The 13,313-nt window shown below is 40.5% G+C and overlaps 1 pseudogene; it reads left to right on the plus strand.

Annotated features, from left to right (window-relative positions):
- Positions 1–1,033: 1,033 nt before the first annotated feature.
- LOC105539350 lies at positions 1,034–1,686 on the plus strand (annotated as a pseudogene).
- The last annotated feature ends 11,627 nt before the right edge of the window (positions 1,687–13,313 follow it).

The raw sequence follows: 13,313 nt of genomic DNA on the forward strand, positions 1-13,313 counted from the left end.
GGAGACTGAGGTGGGCGGATCACGAGGCCAGGAGTTCGAGACCAGCCTGATCAACATGGTGAAACCCTGTCTCTACTAAAAATACAAAAATTAGCCAGGCATGGTGGTGCATGCCTATAATCCCAGCTACTCAGGAGGCTGAGGCAGGAGAATCGCTTGAACCCAGGAGGCTGAGGGTGCAGTGAGCCAAGATCTTACCACTGTACTCCAGCCTGGGCGACAGAGCGAGATTCTGTCTTAGGAAAAAAAAAAATTAGAGAGCAGAGTGAAATACAGGGGCAGAGGAAGCAGCAGGATAAGGCCCTGGGAGCTCTCTGGGTCCCCAGGCAGGCCATTCAGGCCTGGCAACACAGCGATCCTTCAGGAGGACAGCCAGAGGCGCAGGGAAAAATGCCACAGGGAGAAGAAAGCCTCCAGCTGAACTTTGTAGCAATTTGAACCAGGCGAGAAGCCTCCTGGCCAGAACTCAGGGGAGGGCACGAATCCGGAGTGCAGACTCCACAGGTGGGGAAGAACCAAGCCCTTATCTTTTGCAGCTGGGAAGTGGGTAGCCTGGGGCAAGTTCTCAAGCCCTGCTGCCCACTGCCTGGAAACAGACTCGGGGCTATTAGAAGGGTCACAGTGGGAGTGAGACTGACCCTTTGGTTTGAGTGGGAGCTGGGTGAGACCTGTGACTGCTGGCTTTTCTCCACTTCCTTGACAACCCGCATGACTAAGCAGAGACAGCCATAATCCTCCTAGGTACACAACTCCATTGACCTGGGAACCTCAGCCGCATCCCCCACAGCAGCCGCAGCAAGACCCATCCAAGGAAAGTCTGAGCTCAGACACGCCCTGCCCTGACCTTACCTGATGGGCCTTCCCTATCCACCTTGGTAGCTGAAGACAAATGGCATATACTCTTGGAAGTTCTAGGGCCCTGCCCACTGCCAGTTCCTCTCCATACTACCACAGCTGATACTCTCTGGAAAGCGCCACCTCTCAGCAGGAGTCCAACAAACACAAAAATAGAGCATTAAACCACCTTAGCGGACCCAGCGCAGCCAGGAGCATCCCAGGATGAGCTCAGCGGTGGCCAACCACTGGGCGTGGTTGCTGGTGCTCAGCTTCCTGTTTGGGTGCAATGTTCTTAGGATCCTCCTCCTGTCCTTCTCATCATTCATGTCCAGGGTGCTGCAGGCAGACGCAGGGCAGGAGTCACAAATGAGAATGGAGATCCACGCAGGATCTCTCCAAGGTCCAGGTAGGAACTCTCCATGGTCAACATGATGGAGGAGTTTGCCAGCTATGCCATGCTAGAAAGAAAGATCAACAAGATGGCGGATAAGCTCAAAACCCACGTGAAAGCTCAGACAACTCAATTAGCCAAGATAAAATGGATGACAAGTGTCACTTTCTATGTATTGCAGGTTGCCCTGATGATCTCACTCATTTGGAAGTATTATTCTGTCGCCGTGGCTGTTGTCCGGAGAAAATGGATAACCCCTCCAGACCACCTGGTAGCCTTTCCTACTAGAATAGCAGGTGGTGTTGGAATTACCTGTTGGATTTTAGTCTGTAACAAAATTGTGGCTATTGTGCTTCATCCGTTCAGCTGAACAGGAAGATGGATACAGCTATGAGACTTTTAAAAATGGATTTTCTCTTATTAGGTTAAAAACCTGGTTTACACTGTTTTTTTTTTAAAGAAACAAAAGTGCAGAGTTTAGATTTTTTGGTCGAATAGATTTGTTCTTGGACTTTATGAGAGATTCTTATAAGAATCATGATTTTCTACACGTGTCATTGAGCCAAGAAAGTCCAGTTTATGGCACGTATGTACCAATGAACACCATCCTAGATCCATACGAAATGTGAAATGTTCAGTGGCATCTCTGTGCCGTCACTTGTGATTTGCATTCTTGTATATTTTGGTCATATTGCCAGCTGGGAAGTCAAAGTTTTTTTTAACAACTTAAGTTCTTTGAAGACTTAGTGCTGTTTTTAATATAGTTTAGAAAGTAACTTAATTTTAATACCACTACTAAGAATTTGAAAACTTCTTCTTTAATCATATTCAATATACCTAAAAGACCAATACTAATTGACATCGTTCGGGCTTTTTCTCCCTGTGTTTAAAATGTCATTTGTTGAGCAAGGGTTGTACAGTATTATCTACTTGAGGCTGTTAATTTTTCATTACAGTGTTTTGTAACTGTATCCATGAGACCATAATGCATTGTTTTGTGCTCAAATTGTGTTTTGTAATTAAACCATTTTGAATGAAGTGTATTTTAGAGGCATTTAATATTTATGCTCTTTAGAACGGAACACAGAAAACAAACCTTATAAGGCCTGATTACATTAATCTGAACCAATAACCTGTATGGCCCACAAAGTATAATTCTGCTAAATGTTTTTTAAAACACTTTTTTTAAAATTTAAAATCTTTTCTAATTAAAATCTTTGCAAGTGAATAAAAAAATACAAAAGATAAATGGAACAAAAAGTTGGTTCTTTGAAAAGATAAATAAAATCGATAGATCATCACCAAGATTAACCAAGAAAAGAAGAGAGAAAATCCAAATACAGGTATGCGCCATCACACCTGGTTAATTTTTTGTATTTTTAGTAGAGACGGGGTTTCACCATGTTAGCCAGGCTGCTCTTGAACTCCTGACCTCGTGATCTGCCCACCTCAGTCTCCCAAAGTGCTGGAATTACAGGCGTGAACCACTGCACCAGGCCTGATCCTGCCATCTCTGACAACGTGGATGAACCTGGAGGACATTATGTTGAATAAAATAAACCAAACAAAGACAAATGCTGCATAATATATTATATGTGGAATCTAAAAAAGTTGAGCTCATGGATGCAGTGTAGAATGGTGGTTACCAGGAGCTGGGAGGTGGAGAAAGTAGGGAGAGGTTTGTCAGAGGGTAGTTTCAGTTAGACAGTGTAAATCTGTTCTAGAGATCTGAGGTACAATATGGTGACTGCAGTTAACATTAATGTACAGTCATGCACTGCATAACAACATTTTGATCAACAATGGACCAGATATATGATGGCAGTTCTCATAGGATTATAAGGGAACTGAAAATTTCCCATCACCTAGTGACCTTGTAACTGTCCTAATGTCATAGACAACACATCGCTCATGTGTTTGAGATGATGCTAGTGTCAACAAACCTGCTGCACTGCCAGTTACATGAAAGTATAGCACATACACAACGTAATATTTGATGATGATAATAAATGGCAAGGTTACTGGTTTATATATTTACTGTATTATACTTTTTATTATTTTGGAGTGTTCTGCTTCTACACACAAAAAAGCTTACTGTACAACAGCCTCAGGCAGATCCTTCAGGAGCTATTCCAGAAGCAGGCGTTGTTATCATAGGAGGTGACAGCTCCATGCATGCTATTGTCCCTGAAGACCTTCCAGTGGGACAGGATTTGGAGGTGGAAGACAGCGATATTAATGATCTTGACCCTGTGTATGTCTAGGCTAAGGAGTGTGTTTGTGTTTTAGTTTTTAACAAAAAAGTTCCCAAAATTAAAAAATAGAAAAAAGCTTATAAAATAAGGATATAAAGAAAGAAAATACTTTTGGACAGCTGTACAATATGTGTTTTAAGCTAAGTGTTATGACAAAAGAGTCAAACTTTTTTTTAAATTTAAAAGTTAATAAAGTAAAAAAGTTACAGTAAGCTAAGGTTATTATTGAAGAAGAAAACATCAAAGAAATATAGTGTAGGCCAGGCGCGGTGGCTCAAGCCTGTAATCCCAGCACTTTGGGAGGCCGAGACGGGCGGATCACGAGGTCAGGAGATCGAGACCATCCTGGCTAACATGGTGAAACCCCGTCTCTACTAAAAAATACAAAAAACTAGCCAGGCGAGGTGGCAAGCGCCTGTAGTCCCAGCTACTTGGGAGGCTGAGGCAGGAGAATGGCGTGAACCCGGGAGGTGGAGCTTTCAGTGAGCCGAGATTGCACCACTGCACTCCAGCCTGGGCGACAGAGTGAGACTCCGTCTCAGAAAAAAAAAAAAAGAAATATAGGGTAGCCTAAGTATATAGTGTTTGTAGCCTACAGTAGTGTATAGTATTGGCCTAGGCCTCCACAGTGACTTACCACTCCCTTACTGAGTCACCCATAGCAACCTTCAACCCTGCAAACTTCATTCTTGCTAAGTGCCCTGTACAGGCGTATCTTTTTTTTGGTCTTTTTTACAGCATTTTCACTGTACCTTTTCTAAGTTTAGCTATGTTTAGATACACAAATACTTACCATTGTGTTACAATTGCCTATGGTATTAAGTACAGAAACATGGTATACAGGTTTGTTGCCTAGGAGCAGTAGGCCATGCTACATAGCCTAGGTGTGTCATAGGCTTCCCACACAGGTTTGTGAAAGTGCACTCCATGATGTTCGCACTACAATGAAATCTCTTAATGATGCCTTTCTCAGAACATATTCCCATCATCAAGCGATGCGTGAATGTGTTATATACTTGAAATTTGCTAAGAGGGTAGATGTTAAGTGTTCTTATCACACACAGAAAGGTAACTATGTGAGGTAATGGATATGTCAATTAGCTTGATTGTGGTAATCGTTTCATGATGTATACATGCGTTTAATCATCACATAGTATGCCTTAAATGTATACATTTTTTATTTGTCAATCACATCTCACTAAAGCTGGGAAAAAAATCCATATTCTCTTTTAAACCTACACTGTATAATTCACCTGGGGAGGTTTTGCGTGTTTATGGGAGATCATGCAGATTATGGGGAGGGCTTTTGTTTATTCTTTCCATACTTGAAAGATTTCCACAGCCTGCAGCTGCTAACACACTGAACTATTTGCTACTCAAAATAAACAACCTGTATTTCCCCACTCTGGGCAGGAGGCCCTGACCCACCTCTAAATCCTACCTGTGTCCCAGGTCCAGATCAATGCCACTTCCTGCGTGCATTGTTCCTCTCATCGTCCCTGCCTCGGGTCTTTGGCATTTACATGACGCTAGGCATTATTGCTTTCGAGCTTGGATAACAGATATTGATGTCCTGTCTCTCCACTAAGAGCACAATCAGGCTTACACTGCCTGAGCCAGAGAAGGCACACCACTAAACAGATTACGTGTAGCTTGGCCCACAAAATCAAATTATTTAGTTGCAAACATTGAGAAATTTTACAAAAACAAAACAAAACAAAACAAAACAAAAAAACCCCTCTAGTCTTTTGGCTTCTCTTGGAAAACCAGAAGATCTGGCATCTCGACTCACACTCCTTTAATAGATACAATGAGCGGAAATCTACTCCCCATTAAAGAGGACTTACACTCTTCATTTCGCTAGAATTTCCACCGCAGGCATTTGAGTATGCTACTGCTTGTTTAGGCCATGGTTGGCAGAAGATGCCCAAACTCATTGTTGAATGAACCATACAACCAACAAGCCAAGCATGTCTTCTCACTTACCAACTTGCCGTATTTATTTCTGGTACCTTTCCCATTCTTAAGGGCTTTGATACAGCCTGAATAAACAGTTGACAGCACTGTCTCTTTCACTTCTAATTTGATTCATTTGCATAGCATGTCATGTTTTCACATGTTAAACTGAGAGCCTGCCCCTGCCATTAATTCATTTCTGGTCATGGTCCAGCAGGGATCAACAGCAGCCTATTAACTTTCATAGTTGTTTTTAACTGTATTTTTAGGGTTTCTTTCTCTGTTCATTAATTCACTTTTGAGGGGAAGTTTTGAGTCCATTCACATAAGACTCAAGATTTAAGTAGCTCTGATTTAGACAAGTGCATGGTGATCCTGTCTACACTGCTGTGCTCCTGTCTTCTTAACTTGTGGCGGGACAGTGTTACCTGCTAGCAGACAGACCAGGGTCAGTAAGCCACAGATCATGCCATGTCCTGGAGCCACCTGAGACCACCACCTGCACCTACACCCGAAGTCAGGTGCCCTGGAGAAGTCTACTTGAATTATTCCTCAACAGAAAATTATGCCCTGTAGAAGCTGAGTGCAGCTCCTCACAGTGATCCAGACCACACTCACAGCTAGTAGTTGAATACACCATAAGAACATTTACTTTATAAGCTTTTAGATTTCAAACTACACATTTTTACAGCTAAAATCGTCTCATCAGATTTTCACCTTTACATTATAGCTGGTAGAACTGAATTAATAAATGTAAACCACAGAGATTCAGCCATGATAAAATAATTTCACAACTTCATAGCATAGCTATGAGGATCAAGTAAGTGACCTAGCATAAATCTCACAGCAAATTTTTTTTTTTTTTTTTTTGAGACGGAGTCTTGCTCTGTTGCCCAGGCTGGAGTGCAGTGGCAAGATCTTGGCTCACTGCAAGCTCCACCTCCCAGGTTCACGCCATTCTCCTGCCTCAGCCTCCCGAGTAGCTGGGACTACAGGCGCCCACCACCACGCCCGGCTAATGTTTTATATTTTTAGTAGAGACGGGGTTTCACCATGTTTGCCAGGATGGTCTCGATCTCCTGACCTCGTGATTCGCCCATCTTGGTCTCCCAAACTGCTGGGATTACAGGCTTGAGCCACTGCGCCCAGTCAGCAATTCTTTAAGATGTTCTGAGTATAGATATTTTTTATAAGTGTCTGCCAACTTGCTACCACTGGGTATTCAACCAGAAAAATGAAAAAGAAATGTAGTGATAATTAAATTAACAATTTCTCAGAGACCTTTAGCATGTGAATAAATGTGTCAGAAATTCGCATCAGGTGCTGTGAAGACTCAAATGCCATCCTGTCCTACACGTGCTGTCACTGACTCCAGCAGCATGTCTACCATAAAGAGTTGCTTAAGAAACAGTCTGTGAATACCTTAGATTTCAAAAGCATCATTTTAATGAAACTGTGTGAATTGAAAGTATTTTTCCTGAAAAGAAATATTAAAATCCATTCCCTCACATTGTAAGTTTCAGAAGTAAAATATGAAAGTAAACAGTTTTTCCAAAGTGCAACGACTAACTTTTTAACTTTTCCCCACTTTTTTGCCACTTAAAATGAGCAAAGACTCATTTTTTTTTTTTTTTTGGCCTAAAATATTTTACTCCCAGTTCTGGATTTCCGAGCTGGATTTCAATTCCAAGTCCCAAAAGGTATCCCAAATGACCATGTGTTTCAAGAGCTAATCATCTCTTTAACAATTTCAACCTCAAGAATAGCCTCATGACTCTGGCTTAATCGAAAGTGTTCTCAGTAACTGGCCTTCCCTTTCTCTAATGATTCTAAGTTTTGTTAACTTAAAAAAAATCACACAGTTTTAAGTTTGGAAAGGAGAGAAGGAGACTTTATTTTTTGTAAAGGGTTTTAGCCTACAAGGTGGCCATCCTGCAGACTGGGAAGCGTGCCTCAGGCCAAGACCAGAAACAAGCACTTCGAAGGAAGAGGGGAGGGGTAGGAGCTTTATGTTGAACTGGTTGGCAAAACATACATATTCAACAGGTTACAGGAGGAGTTATGAATATTCATGAAGATGATCTTGGCACATGTATATTGAACAAACATGTATGTAACATATGGCCTACGTTCACTTTAGGGTGGCGACTGAACATTTAAATGCATTATAGTTAGGCCTTATATATCACAAGGTCTTTTCAGGACGTGAAGAAAGGCAAGTGCACAGTCTCTGTAAACTGGCCAAGAGCAGTCCGTGGTGGGTGGTCTTCTCATCAGGAGAAAGACACTGAAATCAGTTTCTTGTCCAATCAGAGCTGTACTTTTGGCTAATGGAACAGGGCGTTAGTCAGCGTCTGGGAACGGATGAGTTATAATTGTTTTAATATTGCTTATCTTGACGCCAGTGCTTGTTTAGCTACCAGAGAAATAGAAAAAGTTTGTGGCCATTAGAACATAGTTTATGCTCTAAGTGTAGGGGTGCATGGCTTAACCCTTGCCTGGCATGGCCTTTTTATAATTTCACATCTGTCCTGTTTATAATTTCACATCTTATTGCCTCAAAGAGTCTGTCCTGTCAGCCTTATGATCTCTATTTTAATATTAATGTTAGTCGGTTGTGTCTAAACTCCAAAAGGAAGGGGTATAATGAAGCACGTCTGACCTCCTGTCATGTTTTTAAGGTTTTTCTGGGGTCCTCTTGGCCAAGAGGGGGGTCTGTTCAGTTTTTGGGGGCTTAGGATTTTATTTTACTTTATAGTTTGAAGAATGATTAAGGCTCTACTTATAAAATATATGAAAGGGAAGCACTATAGAAGGGAAATTTGCAAAATCTTATTTTTGTATTCTCTGGGAAGACAATGCATTATTTTTAAGTAGCCTAATTATTGAAGCTCGGTTTCAAGCAGTTCATCTTCCATTGAATCATCAAGTTCTAAGGTTCTGAACTAAGCCTGGCCATTCGTGGTCTCTATTGTCTTCGTGAGTTCAGCAGGAAAAGAAGACAAAGAATACATGGGAAATCTTTAATTTAACAAGCACGCTTCCTGGAGGTCAGCCCTGACAGCCACAGTGTCTGCTGCATACCAGAGTTCCCAACCAGTCACTGGCTCGCCATGCATCAGCCTTGTAGACAGCAAGTTGAGGGGCTGCGTTTCATGGTGGGGTCTTCTCTGCAGATTACAAACATTTGCAAAAGGGTGAAAGTGAAAGTGAGCCATGGTGGGAGAACAGAACACACAAAATACCCCCTTCTTATGTAAGGGAATGACCTACTTTGGCATGCTTTTTATCTTGAGAAAGAAAAAGTGAAAAGTTGATTTTCTGAAGAACGTGAAGGACACTTGAAGAGTATGTTTCTCTTGGCACGACGAATACATTTGGAAAACTGTCCCTGTGACTTGGATAGCAATGGCTTGGAGGAGAAATGGGCATTTACTTAATGGATGGTCTATAACACTGTATACCCTAACTGTCTAAAAGAGATACGGTGGGGTACACTAAGTGGTGAAGCAGCTGTGGAAGGGGAGATGGATCCGTGAGCTGCCACCTCTGGAAACTTGCCTAGTGCTCTGACCTCACAGTCATGTGCCTGAACTGCTTTCTGGAAGTCCCTTCACTCTTATCCCTGTTGTAAGGACATATCCTGAATTATATTCCCAACAGACACCTCTAGAAATTTGAGGACCAATGGGAGTGTAGACTTATGCTAATTGTTTTCTTAAGAAACATGCAATCCAAAACACATCAATTCAAAAAACAAAGCAGAGATATCTCTTCCTTTACACTCTCTATGAAACAATTCTCCCACTCATCCATCATCCTTGTGGACATTTACGAGAAACACTTTTGGTATTTGTTCTCTCATTCATCCTTCGTGTATAGTTTAATCTGGTATTCTCTCTACCCACCTACCCAACAAATGTTTTGTTTTGTTTTGTTTTTCTAATTTGGAGTTTTCTCAGCACTCAGCAGGGTGTGATCAATATAACTGGGTTACAATTTAAGCAAAAGTGAAATATCACTTTAAAGAGGAAATGCAAAGAATTGTAAAAGTTAAAGAAATGTGTAATGTGAACATGAGCTACAAAGACAGAGGCATAGCACTGCCAGGAGACCATAAAAATAGCCACATGCAGGCGATAGTAGCTGCTGTCCCTCTACTTCGCACTCACTCTCATGTCAGCCATGTTTGCTTTCCTTCTCTGCACTTCCATGAACTGACTTTTCTGTTCCTGGAATCTTTACGGTAAGGTGTAGATTACTTTGACTTGCCCACTCACGTAGTGGCATGAGTGAAAATACCCAAATGATTGTACTTGTAAAAAAAGAAAAACTGGTCCTGAATTCTGTGGTCTTGGTCTCTACTGCAAACTTACATTTTATTGGCCCAATTTTCTTTTCATCCCTGTGCTGGGTGAAGACATAGACCAAAACGCATGAAAAGAAAATATTTTACTGGATGTGCTGTTAAATTAATTAGTGTATCTTTTTCAACAGTTCACAAACCTGGGGCTAGTAAGTAATAACTTTTAGGCAGTCAGAGTCATAAAAGAATATTGATTTTTAAAATCTTTTACTGCCTGTGACTATAAACTGGGGCAGAACTAGGCAACTTATAATGTTTGTGGGCTTGTAAATGTTTACAAGGCTATCTGTAAAACCAGTTTGCAGTGCCAGATGATCAGAGGAGTCAGGAAGCCAGAGACCACCCCCTTTCCAAATCCAAGAATTTCTCTTTCTTTCTCCGTTAAAAAAATGTATTTGCTGCTTGACACAGTGAGGTTGTTACCTTCTGTTGCACAAGGTTTTCATCTTTAACTTCTGTGGCACTGCGTTCCCGTTGTTCTTTTATTACCCACTTTCCCTTCCCTTCCCTACTTTCCACTCAGCCTCATTACCTATTACTTATAAGACCTTGGACAAGCCACTAAACTGTGCACTTTGTCTGTAAAATACGAAAGTTAAAAATATTTCATTAAGGTTCATCTTTCAACATGATTCTCCATTTTATTCATTCTCTTGGAGAATTTACCTGTTTGTTTCATTTATGATCTATCTGTGAAAAAGTCCTAAGACTATATCTCTAGTCCCAATTTCTCTCACTCTAAACTATCCAGATACCATTTCAATATAAATGTTCCATTAATATTCAAGACTTAGGTGTTGACCACTGCCAGTGAGAATAGACAGAAATTGGTACCCTCTTTTGGAAGCAAATTAATAATATGTCTTAAGAGTCAGGAAATATATTCAGACTTATTGACCCAAGAATTCTGCTTCTAGGAATCTATTGACCCAAGAATTCTGCTTCTAGGAATCTATCTTAAAATAATTCAAAAATATATTTTTGGAAAGCCATAAGCATAAATATGTTCATTGCTCTTGATTTCCCAAATGGAAAGGAATCTAAATGACCAGTAGAAAGGGAATTAAGTAATATATGATACATTGACTTGATAAATACTAAAACACTCTTAAAATGGTTTAGTTCCATGTGACTACATGGAAATATGTGCAATATTATATGTAATACAATGTAACATAATAGCATGCGAGGGAAACCAACTATAGCTCTTACAAAGTTCTTGCAGAAAATATACAAAAATTATAATAATTTTGTGTTCAGGTGTCAGATCACACATTAGTTTTTATTTTGTTCTCTCTTCATCCAAGCTTTCAATTATATTTTTTATACCTCTTGCATAATTGAAGAAGAGTCAATGCTGAAAGCGATCGCACTTCCTTTTTTTCTGAAACTTTGCCTCTCCCTGGCTTCCTGATGGTTGTAAGTGGCCACAGTTCTTTTCAGCCCTCCAGGCGCTCTGCCCTAAAGTTTACAATTTTTAATCTCTCTTTTCTATTTACCTCTCAGATTCAAACTATCCCCAGGTGCAGTGAAATCATCTACAACAGATTCTGTCCATTACCACACTCTGCCCAAATCTGAGCTCTCAGCCACTATAGCCAGCATGTACTTAATATGCCCTAAATAGCCTACATAGTCCTCTTCTCACACACCCAACTTTGCTCTCTATTATCTGCTAATTTTAAATTTGGATTCCAGTTTAAATTCTCCAAGAGAACGATATAATCCAGAAAATTCTATCTTCTTTATAATCTCTAACTTCTTACCACCTTTTACAAACATCCCCATCTTAGATCCTCTGCCTTACCAGAAGGCTCTGCTGGGTTCCACTTCCATGCTTGGTACTCATCAGTCTTCCTGGATCCTCCTCTGAATTCCACCCTCAAGTTTGTACTATCATATCCATGTTTGGGGATGCTTTGCTTTAGGTATCCTCAATCCTTATTGCACGGACTTTCTCGGCATCCTAGTGAGAGCCAAAGGTGATAAAGTATTTAAAAAGTATTACACAAATATTAGGTAGTATGTTGTTATAGCACAATCCTTAAAGAATTACGGTTAATGACTAACATTAACTTTTTTTGGTATTTGGAAAATGGAATTTAGAAACAACCGACTCTAGTCTCAGACCAAATGCTAGGAAGGATTATGACACCCATGGATTTTTTGTCACTGAAGGCAAGAAACAGTGGTTAATAGAAGCAATGAGGCCAAGACATTCCAGACTCATTTGCTAGAATTCATTAGCTTTGATCAGGAGAATGGTTTGAGCACAATATTTGTCAAAGCATTTGGATGAGACTGTGAAATGTGAGCTGGATGATAATAACTTGGGTAAACTCATAGCTGGTTGAGAAACACCAAGAATCTTGATTAAGACATAGATCAACTTGAAAAGTAGGTTCTGCAGACTTACGACAAGGTACTGATGATCTATCTGGTGCTGCTCTCTTTAGCATTTTTGTCAATCACTTAAATAAATAATCAGAAGGTGTTCTTGTCAAATATATCTAATTAAAATAGCTAGAAAGAAATTTCTTTTATAGTGAATGTCAGAAAAAGAAGAGAAAAGTCCTTCAAAGCCTAAAATTTTAGACCAATGTCAAGAAGATGAAATAAAATACAGGTAACTATGACTCCTTCAACCTATGTTTAAAAAGTTTGCTGCTCTACTGTTGGATGGGTGAGACTTGGTTTAACCAAAGTTCGTGTGAACAGAAAAGATTGCCAGAGGTTTTAGTTGATCGTATCTCCAATATGAGCCACACAGTTATGTAGAGGCAAAACCCAGAAAAAGTCATTTGGGGGTAGTATGATAGAGTCCAGAGCAAAGGAATATTCTCACTTTACCCTCAACTTCTTGAACCAGAACTTGGGAAACCTGTTTAATTTCAGGTGTCTTATTTTAACGAGGGAAATGGAAAATACAAAGGTAATGCAAGTAATATGACCAGAAAGAAAAATACATGGATACCAGAACAAATGAGGAAGAGGTTAAAAAAATGGGGTGTTTAGCTTAAAAAGGGGATCATACAAGAACTGTTGTGATAGCTGGGCTCGTATGCATAGCAGGCTCTCAGGTGAAAGGGGATGGAGATCCGACAGAGGAGTCAGTGCTTGCAAACAACGCTTTCATGTGCTGTAGTTCCTGTAATGCTGGGCTGCTGCACAAAGTGGAGTCACCATGAAATGAATTCCTTTGCTGCTAATGAACGAGTCCAGTGAATTTTTCCTTACTAGCGTATCTGTGCCTGATATGTGTGTCCAAAGCATTCTACAGAAATCAACACATGAAGAGGGAATCTTTTTTTTTTTTTTAATTTTTTACTTCAAGTTCTGGGATACATGTGCTGAACTTGCAGGTTTTTACATAGGTTTACATGTGCCGTGGTGGTTTGCTATACCTATCACCCCGTCATCTAGGTTTTAAGACCCGCATGCAAATTAGGTATTTGTCCTAACACTTTTCCTCCCCTTACCCCCTAGCCTCCAACAGGCCCCGGTGTGT

The sequence above is a fragment of the Mandrillus leucophaeus genome, unplaced genomic scaffold (genome assembly GCF_000951045.1).
Source record: "Mandrillus leucophaeus isolate KB7577 unplaced genomic scaffold, Mleu.le_1.0 Scaffold203, whole genome shotgun sequence".
NCBI lineage: Eukaryota > Metazoa > Chordata > Mammalia > Primates > Cercopithecidae > Mandrillus > Mandrillus leucophaeus.